Source organism: Falco biarmicus, chromosome 15 (assembly GCF_023638135.1).
Source record: "Falco biarmicus isolate bFalBia1 chromosome 15, bFalBia1.pri, whole genome shotgun sequence".
Classification (NCBI taxonomy): Eukaryota; Metazoa; Chordata; class Aves; order Falconiformes; family Falconidae; genus Falco; species Falco biarmicus.
Window position 1 is genome coordinate 17,555,891 of NC_079302.1, and position 16,965 is coordinate 17,572,855.

At 40.1% G+C, this 16,965-nt stretch overlaps 1 long non-coding RNA gene across 1 annotated transcript in view; it reads right to left on the minus strand.

Annotated features, from left to right (window-relative positions):
- LOC130159433 (uncharacterized) overlaps nt 1–14,247 on the minus strand; it is a 30,826-nt gene extending 16,579 nt beyond the window's left edge. The window contains exons 1-3 of the long non-coding RNA XR_008825739.1: nt 13,985–14,247; nt 13,051–13,218; nt 672–706 (exon numbers count right to left, since the gene is read on the minus strand). This is a non-coding gene — a long non-coding RNA (uncharacterized LOC130159433). The remainder of the gene's footprint in view (nt 1–671; nt 707–13,050; nt 13,219–13,984) is intronic.
- Nucleotides 14,248–16,965: the final 2,718 nt, after the last annotated feature.

Below are 16,965 nucleotides of genomic sequence, written 5' to 3' on the forward strand. Positions count from 1 at the left end.
TCTTTAAAACTCCAGTGTACTTCCTACTCCTACTTATTCCCACATCATCAGTCATGCACAGCACTGTAAAATACCATGTTTGTCACTATTTTGGAATATAAAGGTATATGCTACATGTGATGTCTTTTTCAGGATTGCCGAGTGATTCATACTACGATGAATTCATACTATGATGGGGACAACAGACATTTCAGAGTATGCCAGAAGCTAACTTTTTTACAAGTTATTAATCATTCTTTCAGCAGATTATCATATCTTTTTCTATTAAAACACATAGAACTATCACCCAGGAGCTAGCTGTAATCATGGTATTTTGCGTTCCTGTTCACAAAATATAGGTGAAAGTAGTGGTAACCTAGAAATATATATTGCTTTTGTTGTATATAGTAAGCATGAAGGGTTGTAAACTGGAAGATGCACAACTGCTTCATTACAAAATCAATACCAATCTTCCATTTCTGCAGAGCCTGGATATCATTTACATGCTGTCTAGTGTGAGCCGCCTTACATAGAATTTCCTTCTAATTAGCAAGTACATATGTCCAAACTGACTGGGAAATGGGACTTAAAAAGCCTTAAAAATAACATATTATTTGCAGTACTATTATTCCCACCATTGCAAACATGAAAACATTAAGTCAATAAACACAGGTATTCAAAGGCGGTCCTACCTTCTTCTGCATGGACGCATCATTTGAGAAGTTACCTGTCATTTAAAACATCAAGAAAATATCTTTGTTATTTTTATGACAGCAATTTTATTTATTTATTTTTTTTAATCCTAGAGATCCTCTTTTGCCATCAGGTACCAAAGCACTTCCCGAGGGACGTAAACGTTCCAATCCCACTCTTAGAGGCTGAATAGGAGCTGGTCCACTGCAGTGGAAGCAGTTTAGCCAGCAGGGCAAGGGCAGAGCTAAAAGTTTACCTACCTTTCTATCCCACCCTCCTATAAACTAGATGTACTGGCTTTATTTCTATAGGTATACTATTTTAAAAAAATGTAACTAGATCTTTTCTGATTGCTAAACACATGTTTCCCTCACAAAAATAATAGTTTTCAAGCCCTGAAATCTGACTTGATTCTTTTTCTAAATCTGGTATGTTGAAGGCTAAAATGGCACTTCTTTCAGTTACTGCGTACTGCACCATCGCTGTGGGAAGAGACAGGTCAGTGAAGCGTGTACAGAAAGGTGTTATCTTTTAGAGCTGGGTGGTAGCTGTTAAAGCATGAAATCTATAAACTTGCCCAGATTCACAGCTGTTGTAAGGAGGTTTGGGGGAGCTATATGTATTTGCACCAACTAAATATCTCATTTGTCAGCATGCTGAACAGGAACAGTCTGCAGATAGACATATTTCTGCTCTGTATTCACAACAGAAAAATTAATTGCCCCTCCCCAAACCCTCTAATATCACAAACCAATACGCCTCAAACACAACAGAAGTACCATCTATATTGTACAATGCAATTTAAGTGAAAAAGTGCTGGCTAAGGTCTACCTTTTGGCAGAAAAGTCCACGAGGAAGGAATTTATTTTTATAAATTAGAACACTTCATTTAGCAATTTACTAAGTTATGTGGTGATTTTTCAGTTATATATGTTATATGACTAGTTAACAAAAACTGTCTATAGTGAGGAGTGAGCTGGAACAGACAAGATAAAATTTATGACTGTTTTGTATCAAAGTCAGCTGAATCTACTTGAAGCTTGAGGAGGAAACAAAAAGTCAGTCTAAACATTAGAGAAACTGAAATTTAAATGTTATGATAAAAACTCACTTCACCTGTAAAAACCCTGTGATGGTTAACAAAAATAATTTAATGCGCTCATCATCATCAGTTTTTGCTTTGGTCCTTAATACGCTCCTCCTAGCGTACAAACCTGAAACCTTCTAGAACAACAGACTCTCTGTCTGTGTGTGTGGGGTACAATTGTTGCCACAAACCTGAAAAATTAAATGAACGTAAAACCATTTTAAGATTCCAGTCAATCTTAAACAATATCACCACAATATGGTATTTTACATCATCAATATATAATGACCAGAGTAGAAACAGGGTTGATCATATCAAAAGCAAAAGGGGACTCGTGCAGAATTAGCTTTGCTCAAAGAGCTGTCTGAATTCAGACAGGACAGCGCTATCCAGGCAGCTTCTCTGCTGCTGGGGCTGCCTTTGAGTCCAAAATGCTGTTTGACACTTATCCCATGTGTGGTGAAGTGGTTAGAAGCTAAAGCTGTTTTTCCCTTCTGAGAATGCTGTTTGCTGCTGGTTTTCACACTCTGTGGAAAGGATTTCCTCACAAAATCACCTTTTCCTTACATTGCTTTTGTACTTGCATTGCCTTTCTGAGGTTCTGCGGTGTAATAAGGACCATGCAGTATTGAGTTTACAATCAACAAGAGCTGAACAAATACTCTGTATGACATTAGGAGGAGAATATCAGCTGGTTTTTTTGATTGTGCAGTCAAATAAAAGAATAGTAGGTTAGCCTAATTCAGTGCCTTTTTATTCATATTTTGCTATTCTTAAAAAATAAAACTGTTTTTCAGGTTTCAGAAACGAAAGAATAAAAAATAAAGTAAGGAATGTTCTCAGCATTCTTGGAACAAGTGATTCTTGGTATTACTACTTTTTATGGGAGTGACTGTCAATCATCAATCTTAAAAAATGTCATAAACACCCACACATGCTATTTCGAAGATACCTAATGTAGGATATATAATACCATATTTCAAACTGGATTCAAAGCTTTTCATCTATCTAATAGTTAAGAACAAGGAAAAACACAAACATCAAATGAAATGAAATGTATTTGTTGATGCTAACTGCAAATATTCATTTTTTTAAAATTAATAGTCTATTACATATCTGCTTAAAATTAATTTTTCATGTCTGAATGATGATAGTGATCCTGAAATGCCTGTATCCACAGAGAACCACTGATTCCAGCATGTGAACTGCAAGCAGGACCAATCTTAAAATGCATGTTATGGCTTAGGATTTCTTAATTTCTAAAAGAAATCCATAATCTTTCACAGCTTTCATCCCATTCTGACATGATCTCAGCTATTCATCAACAATTTACAATCCACAGATGTGGGGAGGGGAAATTCCACAAACTGATATTTGTAGAAGGTACTCTTCCAAAACAACACCAATATTCACCACAGCTTCTAACCCTTTACAGATTTTATTAACAAGGTATACTAAAGATGCAAAAGATGCACATGGCAGATTTCCACCCTGTTTGCAAATTGATAGGAAAAGTAATTAGCAGCAGTATATTCAGAGCTGTGCAAGGTGACAAATTATAATTTATTCTTGCTGTAACTGACCCAAGAGAAATACTCTAGAAAGGACCTAGTGGGCAATCAAGGGACAGTTGTAAGCAGGTCTATACAACCCCATATAGGGTGACTGTTTAGAAAGAACTGCAGAGGAAAATACACACAGTGAAGTAAAGAGAAATTATCGGGAGAGCAGGTAACTTTGAAGTGTTTTGCTCTCTGATCATCTTTGAAGATGATGACGGTGGTTTTAAGAGACCAGGTAATGTTTCATCTAATCCAGCAAGTTTACATATTACTACAGTGAGCATTGTTTGTTGTCAACCAAATGGACCACAACTGGCTATGCAACGTTCATCAAACAGCCCAAGGTCATGGTCGCAGAGCACTGCAAGAAGCAGTCAGAGCTTTCCTAGAGGGCCTGGTGATCGCTCACTGCGCGTTCCAGCAGGGCAAGGAGCTCCCAGGATGCAGCCGAGCCGAAGTCTGCAGGCCAGTATCATACAGACACTAAATAAAAGGAATTCCAGATTCAAACAATATCTAACATAACATTCTCTTCTTTTCGCATCTCTTAAGTGAAAGAAGTTCAACAATGCATGTGAAGCCCAGGCACTCACAGCAAAGGTGTGCAAGGAAGACCACACACTTGCCTCCCCGTTGGCTGGGGCAGGTGGCAGGGCCACCTTTGCACCACGTGCATCTTTCTGCTGGCTCCTCTCTCTGATCCAGTACAAAAATGGAACTTCAGGGCCACTAAAGGAATACTGGACGTATTTCTCAATCTCAACTCCAGCTTTCAAATGAGTGCATTATTTATTCATTAGTACTACATTCAAAGTGCTGTTTCCCTTGTTACTTGGTGAAATAAATGAAAGAACAGCAATATCAATCTAAATCCCAATTTACAGCTCTTGGAAGCCCCAGCTGACTGTATCATAAAATTCTCCTTACCCTCCCCCCTCCACTCTTTTCTGCCTTGCATCTGATTGAGATTACAACTGCCCGCTGCCAGGAGCTAGAGGCTGACCTGGTAGCCTCACTTAACAGGGGAATCTATTACAATGATCAACAGATTCCAAGTGGAAGGAAGGGTGGTCCTGGACTTAATCTGAGCTTGGATCAGCTGATGGGGCTCTACATGTGAGTTGCACCTGAAAATACATTTCTTCTCTGGAGAAAGACTGAGCTGAAAAAGTAGGGAAGACTGAATTGTCAGAAAGTACACCACACCGACACAGCTCACGTACTTGGAGAATTTTTTCACTTCCTTGTTTTCTTCCATATCATATGAGAAACAAAATATCTAAAAAAATTTAGACCTGATTACATCATGAATCTTGATTTTGATTTATTTGGGGAGACACACTAGAACATCACTGTTTCTTACATAGCTAAGCTGCTCATGACTGTAACACACAATTCAGTCCCTTCTGCTCCCACAGGGCTTCCCCTGGCTAAATTTGCAAACTTGCTGTCCGTTCCTAAGATGTTGTAAGAAATACAGCAAAATGCAGGCAGTTTAAATTGTAGGCACTTTTCTAGTCTGATAGCTTTAGAACAGGCTTCATATTTTATCTTCAGGTCATGGCCTTTTATAATTATGGGAAAATTCTAGCTTTGACTATCCAAAAAATTCAGCCCAGACTGGACTTGGGGTCTTAATCCCTGCTACTTTTGACACATCATTCTTGTAAAGAAAATCTTAAGCCCAAATGCTTATATATTGGAATAAAAAGATGTCAAAACTTTCACAGTTTTAAAAATCTATGATTTTTAACCCCCACGTGGTGATTCTCAGCGTTCTGTCTGCTGAACACTGGTGACAGAGCAATGTGGCTGTCAGAACCAACACTTCAGCTGGATACGAGGGGAAGCTTTGCCTCAGACTGCCCCACCGTTAGCACTCGGGAGCTTTTGCTAGCTACATCAGCTGCACTTTACCGTGTGTTGTGAAAACTTTCCTTCATGGGAGAGCAGGGAGGGCTGGGGGTGTGATTTTTCAAAGGGTTTTAGCTCTGACCAGCTTCTGTAGTGATTTAAACTCCAAGGAGCCCTTAAAGGCAATATTATCTGTCACCTCTCACCTTTCAATTTCATAGGAGCTGCTTTTGACTAGTAAGACAGTCAAGTTACTTTAATACCAGGGAACATGAATTTGTGTCTCCCTAAATATTCAGACTCACACGAAACAGCAGATGCTTGACCTGTGCAGATGCGTAGGTGTGTCAGTGTGTGGGAAAGGAGGAATGCACACACGTGTAAGTGTGCGACAGCTAGGAGATGGCTCCTGCTGTTCGCTTAACTGGTTAAACACACCCAACTACTTTCAAATGGGCAGTAAAATACTAGCTGTTTAGGACACACAGACGGGCAAACTATGACTCAGGAGGAGGATCTACTGTGACAAAACCAAATGTAGTCTTTACTGTTTGAATAGGCAGCTCAAAGAGACTGAAGTAGGCAGAGTTAAATTAAACCAAGGTCAGAATGTAACCATTGTTAAGACAGATTTAGGCAGCAAACCCCAAATTGCTTGAGGACACAAAAACTGGTGGTTTATCTTGAAATCTAACATGCGCTATCTGGCAACGGCATTGTTTCAATTATGAAACAATTCACATCTCGGCTGACACATGTAATGAAGCTTGCTACTTGCCTAGTACATAATTTAAGGTAAAAGAAAAGAGGGTATGTTTTATCATGGTCTATCATATCTTTGTCTATTGTTCTGCAATCCATTTGCATACCTAAAGGGAAATGGCCTTTTTAATTTCTTTCCCCTCTCCTAATCATCTGAGGCCTATTAAGAAGTGTTCTGTATCCTGTAATCAGGCAATTTATACAGTGTGCACCCTTAGGCTACAACCATTACAAACAAGCTGAAAAAGTCCTTTACAATAAATGATTAGCATGGGAAGACACCATTCATAATTAATTTTTTTCTGTTTGTGTTGGCAGATGGTCCCAGACATTGAAGCATGAAGAGAAGAGGGCAGACTTAGAAGAAAAAGAGAAATGTCTGTAAGACTGCTTCACTTTGGGAATAAACATGCTCACCGGCTTTTCATGAATTTGTGCATGTTAAAGACTGGATTCAAAGACAGTGGAAGTCAAAAGAAAATAAATCCTATACAGCTTCTGACCGGGACCTGAGCTAAAACCACAAGAAAAATATTGACTCGAAGGGACAGTATGACTGCTTTTTTTCATCATTTTCCATAAGGGTTATTCCTGAGGCAGACATATTGCGCCGCTGGATTAGAAAATGATCAGCTTTGTATTTCTGAAAGCTGGGTACTCACTGAGGCAGCAAAGAAAAGGGAGTTCTGCTTTTAGCCACATTTTACGACATGCATTCTCCTACTTCCACAGAAGGACAGTTGATGACAACTTCATTCTCCATTTACTCATGTATTTGCTCACTGTTTACATGTTACTTTTCAGTACTTTAAAACAACTTCTGATGCACTTCTGAGTTGTTGGCATCACTGCAAACTCCCCCAGAATGAGACCCAGCCAAGCAGACTGTCATTTTAGTGGCCTGTGCCAGCACTTTCTTGGTGACAGGATAGTCCTGACTGCTACACAGCAAATTCCTAACTTAAGAATAAATGGAGCTTTTTCTGTCATGACTCAGAAGACTCTGACCCTCCCTTTCGCTCTGTAAGAAAACAGCAAGCTGCATTTCGGTATGTGATCTCTAGAATGTGATCTAATCCAGGCTCACTGAAGTCTCTGGTGTGTTTTGAGTGCTGGTACTGAAACCCAAAGTCACTGACTGCGCCTTCAAGATCATCTGTTTGGATTTACGCAGACAAAAAATGCAAAGTCCCTGGATGAACTCTGAAGCATGGCACAGGGATTACAGGATCTTATCCAAAAATTCAATTAGCTTTAGCCACATCTCATATCTGTGGTACCTAGTTATAGCTACACTTGCCAGGAAGAGACGTTCGCCACAGCTTCCTAGGGCCAACATCAGATAATCCAGGTGAGCTGGACCTTCGTCAAGGAAGACATGACATCATATACTTCAGGTAGTGACACTGCCACAGAGCAATCACACAGTTAGAGGTCGTATCAAGTTCTAGCCTGCTTTTGCCTCCACTCACCTAGCCTCCAGAGGCTTTATGAAGTTCTTGCTGTTGACTTCAGGCATTTTTCCTCCGCAAATATAAGAGTCAGCTTGTACTAGCACCTACAAGGCATTATGTGCTATGTTATAATTTCCAAAGGAAAAAGAAAATAGGAGCATTTATTCATATAATATCTAAATATTTTCCTGCCTGCTGAAGCTAATCTCCAGCACAGTCTGATTTCAAGGCAGTTAGTGCTGAGGGCACAGGGGAGCATGCCAGGGCAGCACAGCCACATACAGTCACTTCCAAGCAACACACACGGGGTCTATGAAAACTGGGAACACACTTTCCACTGTGGTAAATCTTACCGACTTCTGTTTTAATAAGGTTTTGAGGACCATCACAGTTGTTTAATGTCACTTCAGTATCCTCTTTTTCCCGATGTGCCAAAGCCTACTGGCCCGACAGATGTTTTGAAATACCAGTGGGAAAGATATTTTCACTCCAATTTCAACCTGGCTGGAACCATCAGTTTTACCACCACACCACATTCCATAGGAAAACCAAAGACTTTCATCTAATTAGGAAAAAATAAAGCTTCTGAGTTTTCAGGTTTTGTCATTTACCATATACTTTCTAACTCCATCAGTTTTATCTCACCAGAGAGCTGATGAAAAAGCTCTCTGAAAAAAACTCCAAATCTAAAAAGTAACCAACTCATTTCAGAATGGCATTTTTCTCTCTGCAATGCAGAACCACCTGAATACTACCAGAGAATTAGGAGTCGCTAGGTATGTCCCTGGCCCACGCAAGTGTACTTTCAAAAAACCAGTCTGCTCCCTCTGGATGAATACATTGCTCTTCCTCACTGATTCTTTGCAATTGATGCAATACATGCACATTCCTGCTTCTCTGTGCAGTTGTAGCAATACCTGTAATAATAATAATAGGCTGCTACTAGCCTTCAGAATAAAACTAGCTTATTTTATTGATACAACCAACTCTTGAGGCCATTAAAAGATTGCTTTCTTAGCCCTTCATTGTGTATTCAGTAAAGATGGTAGCCAAGACTCCTGTCTTTTCCCCCGTCCCTTCAGCCACAGAATAGTACCTTTCTCTTCCCTTTCCCTCGCCGATAGACACTTAAAATTCAAATTATAATTATACTAGATCATAACAATATACAGGTAAGGCAGATGTTGGGAGCTAGCTACTTGACAGAGCCTCTTTATTTATTTGGATGACTTAATAAACTGCAGAAGCTGAGGTCATCAAAGCCTCTCAATCATGTTGCAGTCTGGTGCCAACAGCTGTAACAGAAACTGATGATGTAAAACCTTCTAAACATGCCAAACCCGAGTTTCACACAGGTTAGTCTGCAACAAGATTATTTTCTACTTGAACATTACACAGCAGTGTGCTCAGGTTTATTTATGCTATTCTTAATAGTCATAACCAGAAACCCTGTTTCACTTTTTCAATGATGAATGTAAAAACTGTTTTGTCTTGCAACGGTATGAAACTATACTGCTATAACTATATACTATATATGCTATACTATATAACTATAGTTCCAGTTAGGCAGAGCACAGGTATTCAAATTGGATATCAGAATTTGAGTTTCATCTTCTGTAGGAAAAAACCCCCACCCTCTTCTTATTAAAAAATACTAATTATTACAAGATTGGGGGGAGAAAGAATAAATTTATGACCTTCACCATTTTCTGCCTCTTAATTTTTTACAACCCTAATTCAGTTAGTCAGGAATTCCATAAAAAGAAAGCATGAATGGTACAAAAACACCCCACCAAAAAACCAAAAAGCAAAATTGATTGAACAGATAAAATAAAAAGGCCTTAGGCAGGATTTCAGGTCATGAAAAACAATCTGCAGGCAGAATATATACAAATTGCTCTATAGATAAACTATAATTGCAATCTATTAAGGGAAAGTAAGTAAATAGAAAAGACAGCAGAGGCAACTCTACATGGTTTTCCTGGGACACCACTGTGGCAAAGCCGAAGGGTCAGATTCCAACATCTAACGCACAGCACGTATTGCCACACAAGTCTAAAAAAATCTGCTGACACTCGTAAATTGCCACATGTTTGGATTTCCAACAAGATCTCACAACAAGCTGTGTTACTGCAAGTCATTATTTCCTTTGGGGGAAAAAATGTCTCCAGTGATGTTAAAGCTCATGGCAGGATGTACTGTAGTGTCAGGATAGCTCACCGGGGAGCATTCCTGCCTCAGGGCCAGGAGGTTGTGTATAAATCCTGCACCTGGCTAGGGGCTGGGGAATGGGACTAAAGTTTATCCAAAAACTGTATAAAGCCAGTGGTTGTAGACAGTGCCATAGTGACAAATCCTGGGAGGGAAGGTAGACAGGTGTGCTGGTTTTGGCTCAAACGGAGTTAAGTTTTGTCATAGTATGGGGCTATGTTATGGATTTGTGCTGAAAACAGCATTGATAATGAAAAGATGTTTTTGTTACTGCTGAGCAGTGCTTGTGTAGCATCAAGGCCTTTTCTGTGCCTCACCCCACCCCACCAGCGAGAAGGCTGGAGGAGTACAAGAAGCTGGGAGGGGACACAGCTGGGACAGCTGACCCCAACTGGCCCAAGGGCTATTCCATACCGTATGATGTCATGCTCTGTATATATAAGCTGGAGGAAGAAGGAGGAACTGGGGGACATTTAGTGTTATAGCATTTGTCTTCCCAAGTCACGGTTATGAGTGATGGAGCCCTGCTGCCCTGGAGATGGCTGAACACCTGCCTGCCCATGGGGAGTAGTGAATGAATTCCTTGTTTTGCTTTGCTTTGCTTGCATGGCTTTTGCTTTACCTATTGAACTGTCTTTATCTTAACCCAAGAGTTTTCTCACCTTTACCTTTCCAATTCTCTTCCCCACCCCACCATGGGGGAGTGAGTGAACGGCTGTGTGGGACTTAGTTGCCGGCTGGGATTAAGCCACAGCAGTCCTTTCTGACACCCAGTGTGAGGCTCAAAGGATTCAAGATAACGACAGGTTTGATTGGAATGTGCTAGACTGAATTTATAGCTGTTAGTGCTGTTTAGCTATTAATGGGCAGGCTCCAGTGCTTGCAATGGGGCTTGCTTGCCTTACTGTAAATTAGTCTTATGCTCGTTAGTGGCTGCTTTTGCTTTTGCTGCTGCTGCACTGCTTATCTCTCACTGTGCTGTGCCTGGGGATGTTCTGATAAGGGCAGTGGCTCCATGCCTGGGCTGGCAGATGGCCAGGGCACTGCTGCTGTTTCTGTGATGCTGTACTGGACCGGTTGGAACTCCAGTGTGAACTTGAGTCAAAGGGACTGTGACCTGTGGATGAGTCCACATGGAAGCAAGACACCATAAAACACTTGTGGCTATGGATAAGCCTATGTCAGAGCAGGTACATCTTAAAGCATCTGTGGCCATAGTTATGTCTGCACTGCAGCAGTGTCCCAAGGATAAGTCCACACTGGAGAAGGTACACCTCAGAGTGGTGTGGATTACTCCATGCTGCAGCTGGTAGACCTTGAAACATCAGTTGCTGTGCATGAGATCATGCTGGAGCTCCTCAAAGTGTGTGGCCTTGGATAAGGCCATGACAGAGCAGGTACAGCCCTGGAGAGACTGCAGCCATGGGTAAAGCCGTGTTGGAGCAAGTTTACTTCTGAAGGGACTGTGGTTATTGGTAAGGCCATGCTGGAGCACTTATGTCTCTGAAGGTGTTGTGGCCCATGGAGAAGGCCATGCTGGAACACGTGCACCTCAAAGCAGCTGTGGCTGTGCATAATCTATGCCGCACCAGGTATACTCCCGAAGAGACTGTGGTACATAGATGAGGCTCCACTTGGAGCTGGTACATCCCTAAGGGACTGCAGTCTGTGGACAAGTCCAAGCCAGAGCAGAGAAAAGGGGAGGAGTTCATTGCAGTGTTAAACTCCATATAGCCTGGCCCAAAGGGACTGGAGTGGAGATTGCAATGGATATACCCTTAAATTGTTGTAGCCTGTGCTCTGAGTTGCATGTCACAGGAATTACTATAGCAGGAACCACCTGAAGCAATGGAGGACAAGCCTTATGAGAAGCAGTGCAAGTGCAGCAGTGACCTGAGCTGGGTTTGGTGCCCAATAACTCCACTCAACAGACCACCTCTTCTGTCCAGAGTGACAACCACAACAGATGGAGCCCAAAGTCATGGACTAAGTGAACCCAGTGAACATTGTGTAGACATTTTACAGACATTTTTCAGGGGTGGTCCACAGACTAGGGGAATGATACCTGTGTATTATATCAAGGGATGGGAAGGGGGGAGGATGTTAATAAGGATGCATTAGATAATGTGGGACCTGAGCATGATGTAAATCATCTGGAATAAGGGGTAGAGAATGTCCTTATTTTGGCTTGAATAGAGTTAATTTTTTTCATAGTAGCTAGTATGGGGCTATGTTATGGATTTATACCGAAAACAGCATCGATGATGCAAAGATGTTTTCATTATTGCTGAGCAGTGCTTACATAGCATCAAGGCCTTTTCTACTCCTCACCCCACCCCACCAGTGAGAGGGCTGGAGGGGCACAAGAAGCTGGGAGGGGGACAGCTGACCTGAACTGGCCTAAGGGCTATTCCATACCGTATGACATCATGCTCAGTATATATAAGATGGGGAAGATGAGGGAAGAGGGGGACATTTGGCATTAAGATGTTTGTCTTCCCAAGTCACGGTTACGTGTGATGGAGCCCTGCTGCCCTGGAGATGGCTGAACACCTGCCTGCCCATGGGGAGTAGTGAATGAATTCCTTGTTTTGCTTTACTTGTGTGCCTTTTGCTTTACCTATTGAACTGTCTTTATCTTAACCCATGAGTTTACTCACTTTGACTCTTCCAGTTCTCTCCCCCACCCCACCATGGGGGTGTGAGCAAACGGCTAGGTAGGACTTAGCTGCCAGCTGGGATTAAACCACAACAGGAACAGGGCAAGCCTCCCATTGCATATGCATTTCAGAACTCTCCTGTGTGGAAAGTGCATCTGAAAGATGCTTACACAAGCACTTGCCTTTTCAAAGGTATACTCTAAGCTATAATGAGCTTTAGAGATTTTTCTGTCAGAGACCCATGCTAATTAGCTCATCTGCATTCTTCAAAATCACAGACCAAAGAACCACATCTAATATTTTCCCATAAATACGTGGTAAGTACTGGTTGGGTTTTTCTGGAATATGGATTCAGAAGAAAATGACCAGAAGCACTGATTCAGCTTGCTCATTGTCTGTGGTATTTTCAGATGATTCTCAAGATCACAGAAGTTCTTACAGGCTTTATATTTTATATTGTCACAAAAAAATATGCTTCTTCCTATATGCAGAAGAAACAATGGAAGATATTGATCTGGAATGGCTTAAAGCTAAACATTCAGGGCCTACAGAAAGCTCAACACCTTGCCTGTTTTGTCTACACTGTTGCTTTAAAAGCCCAAGGATCTGTGAAATGGTGTTGATCTGGGCCTTCTGTTGATGTGTTCCTTCAACAGCCTGAAGTTAGGAGTTAGCATACAAAACTGTTACTGAATTTTTCCAAGTTTGGACACAGAGAAAGGGGGAGAATTTTAAACACCAACTTATCAGCGCAGTGCCCTTTGATAGGTAAGAAGAGGCTGAGTTACCTGTATGAAGTCTTCAAGTTCCTTAGTGGAGTAGAAATGAAACATCTTGCTATCATGAACCGATTTTTGTCTTCATAATCCTGCTGAGAGACAGGGAAGTGTTGCTGCAGTCTGATGGGGGGAAAATCACAGTTATCAAAGTGATCTGCAGCAGACACACTGGATGATCTAGGAATCAAACCAAACAGAACTGAGTCGCAGCCCAGTGTCCCATGAACATCAGTCCCAGTGCTCCCATTCACACCAGGTCCACACTCACAGCAGCTTGCGAGTAAGGACTGGCTCAAAGATTGGTGATAACCACCATGGACAGGTTTTTTCACAATATGCTGCCTGCACTCATATGGCTGAATTCAGTTTTCACATAGCAGCTGGCAACAGCCAGCAGCAGAGAAGGCACAAAGGTCCCTGGAAAACAGAATCAAACAGGACCCCCAAAATAATGCATAACGGGATGTCAAGGCAGGCCCTGAGCATCAAGACAGCTGTAGTTTTCAAGGACACATCTGTTATCAAAGCTGAAATTGAGGTCTGTTTCTGCCTTTCAAATATCCATACATGAGCCATCGCAAACCAAACAAGGAATATGGCACTGTCTTACATCAGCCCCAATACATCTTACGAAAATCAGGTCTAAAATTTTGTGGGTGTGAACATTACTGCTAATGGCATATGATCGACTGCTTTTGCCAATATAAGATTCGGCCCAAAGTTGATAGAAATCTATCCACTGTACAGGTCTTAATAGCCTCGGTACCAGTGTAAGACCAGCAACGCCTAGTCAAATATTGAATAAAAAGCACTTAAATGAAATTAGGATATCAACGTTGAGATCTTATTCATGCACGTTATGCCATACAGTGACAGTCTTTAAAATCAAAACTAAATAGTTATTTTACGTTATGTTTTGAAGCAAACCCCCCCATATACTTACATTTCTGACTACTGTTTAATTCAGTACATTTAATTCTCTCAGTGACATGCCTTTCTTCTACTCAAAAAATATTTTAAAATATCTTATACACTGACTTCTGACTTCATGTGGAAGGAGAAGAAATACTATGAATGTAACTCCATGCTTCTCTAGATATATCCTTATTTCGACAGTATTGCTGATTCCAATCACACGGTATTGTTGAAACCTACAAAAACCAGTTTGTCACAAAACCCACTAAACAGCAACAATCAATTCATTACTGACAAACAAGAGAAATTTAAATTAATACTTTGCCTAGGAATCATAGGTTATCTTCTAATAAAAACATCATAATTGGCTTGCATATTTATGCATAATATTTACAACTAATACAAAACTGAGTTGAACAAAGGTTTGTACTAGAGGTATAGGCTTGACTTAATTTCTTTAAGAGGCATTTTATTTTACATACAAAAAGTATTGCTGTATATGTAAACTTGTTAAGAACATAAATTAACTTCTCATGTATAAATGTGTTGAGTCAAACAGGAAAAAGCTATGAAATCACTTACTGGATAAATCTCTCAGTTTCTATTAACACACTTGGATATTACAAATATACCAGCAAAGAATTCAAACTGGGATTGGTTGGACTTGCCTATTTTTTTTTATTAGGCTGATCGTTTTTTTTAAATATGTATGTTACCAGGAATCTAAGGTAGCTTAAGAAAAATGTACAATCTATGATATATGTCCTGCACATATATATATACACACACACACCCCTTACTGAGAAAACAAAGTTATTCATTAGATTTACAGAGGGTTAGACTCAAAATTACAAGACCATCTAGACTCAAAGGCACACCTAGTGATGTTTGAGAAAGGCTTAACTCAGTTCCTGTGAAATCCTTGGAGATACTGACCTACATCTTCATTCCCCTAAATCTGACTCCTTGTTTGTATTACAGGAAGAGGTCAGAGCCGGTGCTTTAATTGTCTAACGCTGTAATGGGACGTAATTTAACAGGACTATCTCAGTACAGAAAGGTCTCACATTATACGCTTTTGGCTGAATAAAAAAGTTTTCCCTAAACATCTATTTAAAGGCCTGACCTTTAAGTACAGTGAAAGCAATCCAAAGTATTCTGAATTTATTGGACTTTGGAAGAGCATTTAAGAGGTCCTGATTCAGAAAAGCCCATTTTTATTTGAATCTGAACCATGACATTTATTTAAACTTTAATCAGGCATGTATACAATGATACACCACTGATGATAGCATCAATGGGGTTGAAAACAGGAGGATTTAGGACTCTTAGCACTATATAAGTGGTTAGGCTTGCTCATCATGGCCTTATGCACCACGGCTACTCTGATTTAGCTGCATTGCACGCAGATTATTTTTAGTAGATGGAAATGATGAGAAGAAAAGGCAAAGGGCTCAGTCTAACATTTCATGAAGTAACCTTATGAAACTCTTGAAGAATATTTTGGAAGATAAATATGCACTCTTTGTTTTCATAAGAATGTCACAATAATGTGCTTTACAAGGGGGAGTTTTTTTAAAACAGAATGGGAGGACATGGCACATGGACAATATTATGGACTAATCTGTTATGTATATATTCCTTGGTTTTTAGAGTTCTTATAATATTGATCTGCAGCAGTTTTCAGTTAGGCAGTTATAGATGACAATGGTACTCTGAAAAAAGTTAAATAAGATTCTTACAGCTGTTTCTGTACGCACGCTCACAGGAACTAGTGACATGAAAGGTTTATGCTACTGTTTGAATGGAAACTAATACAATTTCTTTAAACTAAGTTTGCTTTTTACTATCTTGTTCATTTGTGAGGTGGAAAGAACAGAAATGATGGATTTTAACAATATATACTTGTGCATGCACAAACCCACACACAGCACACACACATATTTATATAGCATAGATATTATTTCTCAAGATGTACCAGATTTACAATCCCAGATCTCAGAAAATTAGAGCATTAATTATCTGATGTTTATGAAGAAGTCATTTGAGTCAATGAAACTAGTTGTGTGTCTTTAGATAAACAGATGCATAACAGCATGTAAAGACTTACTCACTGAAATTAGCAGGGAAATAGCAAACCCATTAGCACAACTATTTGTAACTTACCTAATAAAAGTGAAAATATAGTGAGTCAATCTCCTGTTTGGTATAAAACAGCACACCTTACTGACATGAATGGAGCTATGCTGATTTACACCTATTGAGGCAGCAAGCTAATAGATGTAAGCATAAACTGATCCTTGACACATTCCAGCAACTTCCATCAGTCGAAATACGGAATCATGTTACAACATTATTTTTGAAGATTTAATCAACTGGAGAAGGACTATGAAAATACTAATTATTTTTTTCTTGTCAGATGACTAGTAAAAACCCCAGAAGTTATAAAAAAGTCTTCTCATAGAGAGAGTTTAACTTGGGGAAAATAAGAAAAAGAAAGGGGAAAAAAAAATCAATACCCAAGGATTAGTAACCAAAGATACTCCAAACATAGCTTGTGGTGAATTCCATTCCCTTCAGCAAATAATATTTAAATACTTCATATGGAGAAGACTAAGGATGTTTTACCCCAAAGTAGTTGATATCATGGGGGTAATACAGTTCCTTGAAACATCAGAGTCCTTGGCTAAGGTTCAGTCTCTGCTGGATTCAGTGCACTGGTAGAAAGTCAGGCTTTTGTGTCTTTCTAGTGCATGTCCAAACTACTAGAATGTGAGAATGATGCTTTCTCTGCTCAATGATATACAAGCTGACCATGTAAAGTGGATCATCATCAAGAAGATGAGAATCAGAGTACACATCGTCTTGTGGAAGGGTGAGGGCACTCTTTTGGAAGGCAGTAAGGCTGAGATGTGCTTGAGCCAAGGAATCTCACTGCATTTATTTGGTAAGAGGACACAGCCCTCAAGAAGTTTTGTGAACTTAGCCTTTTATTTCCTTGATTCCATT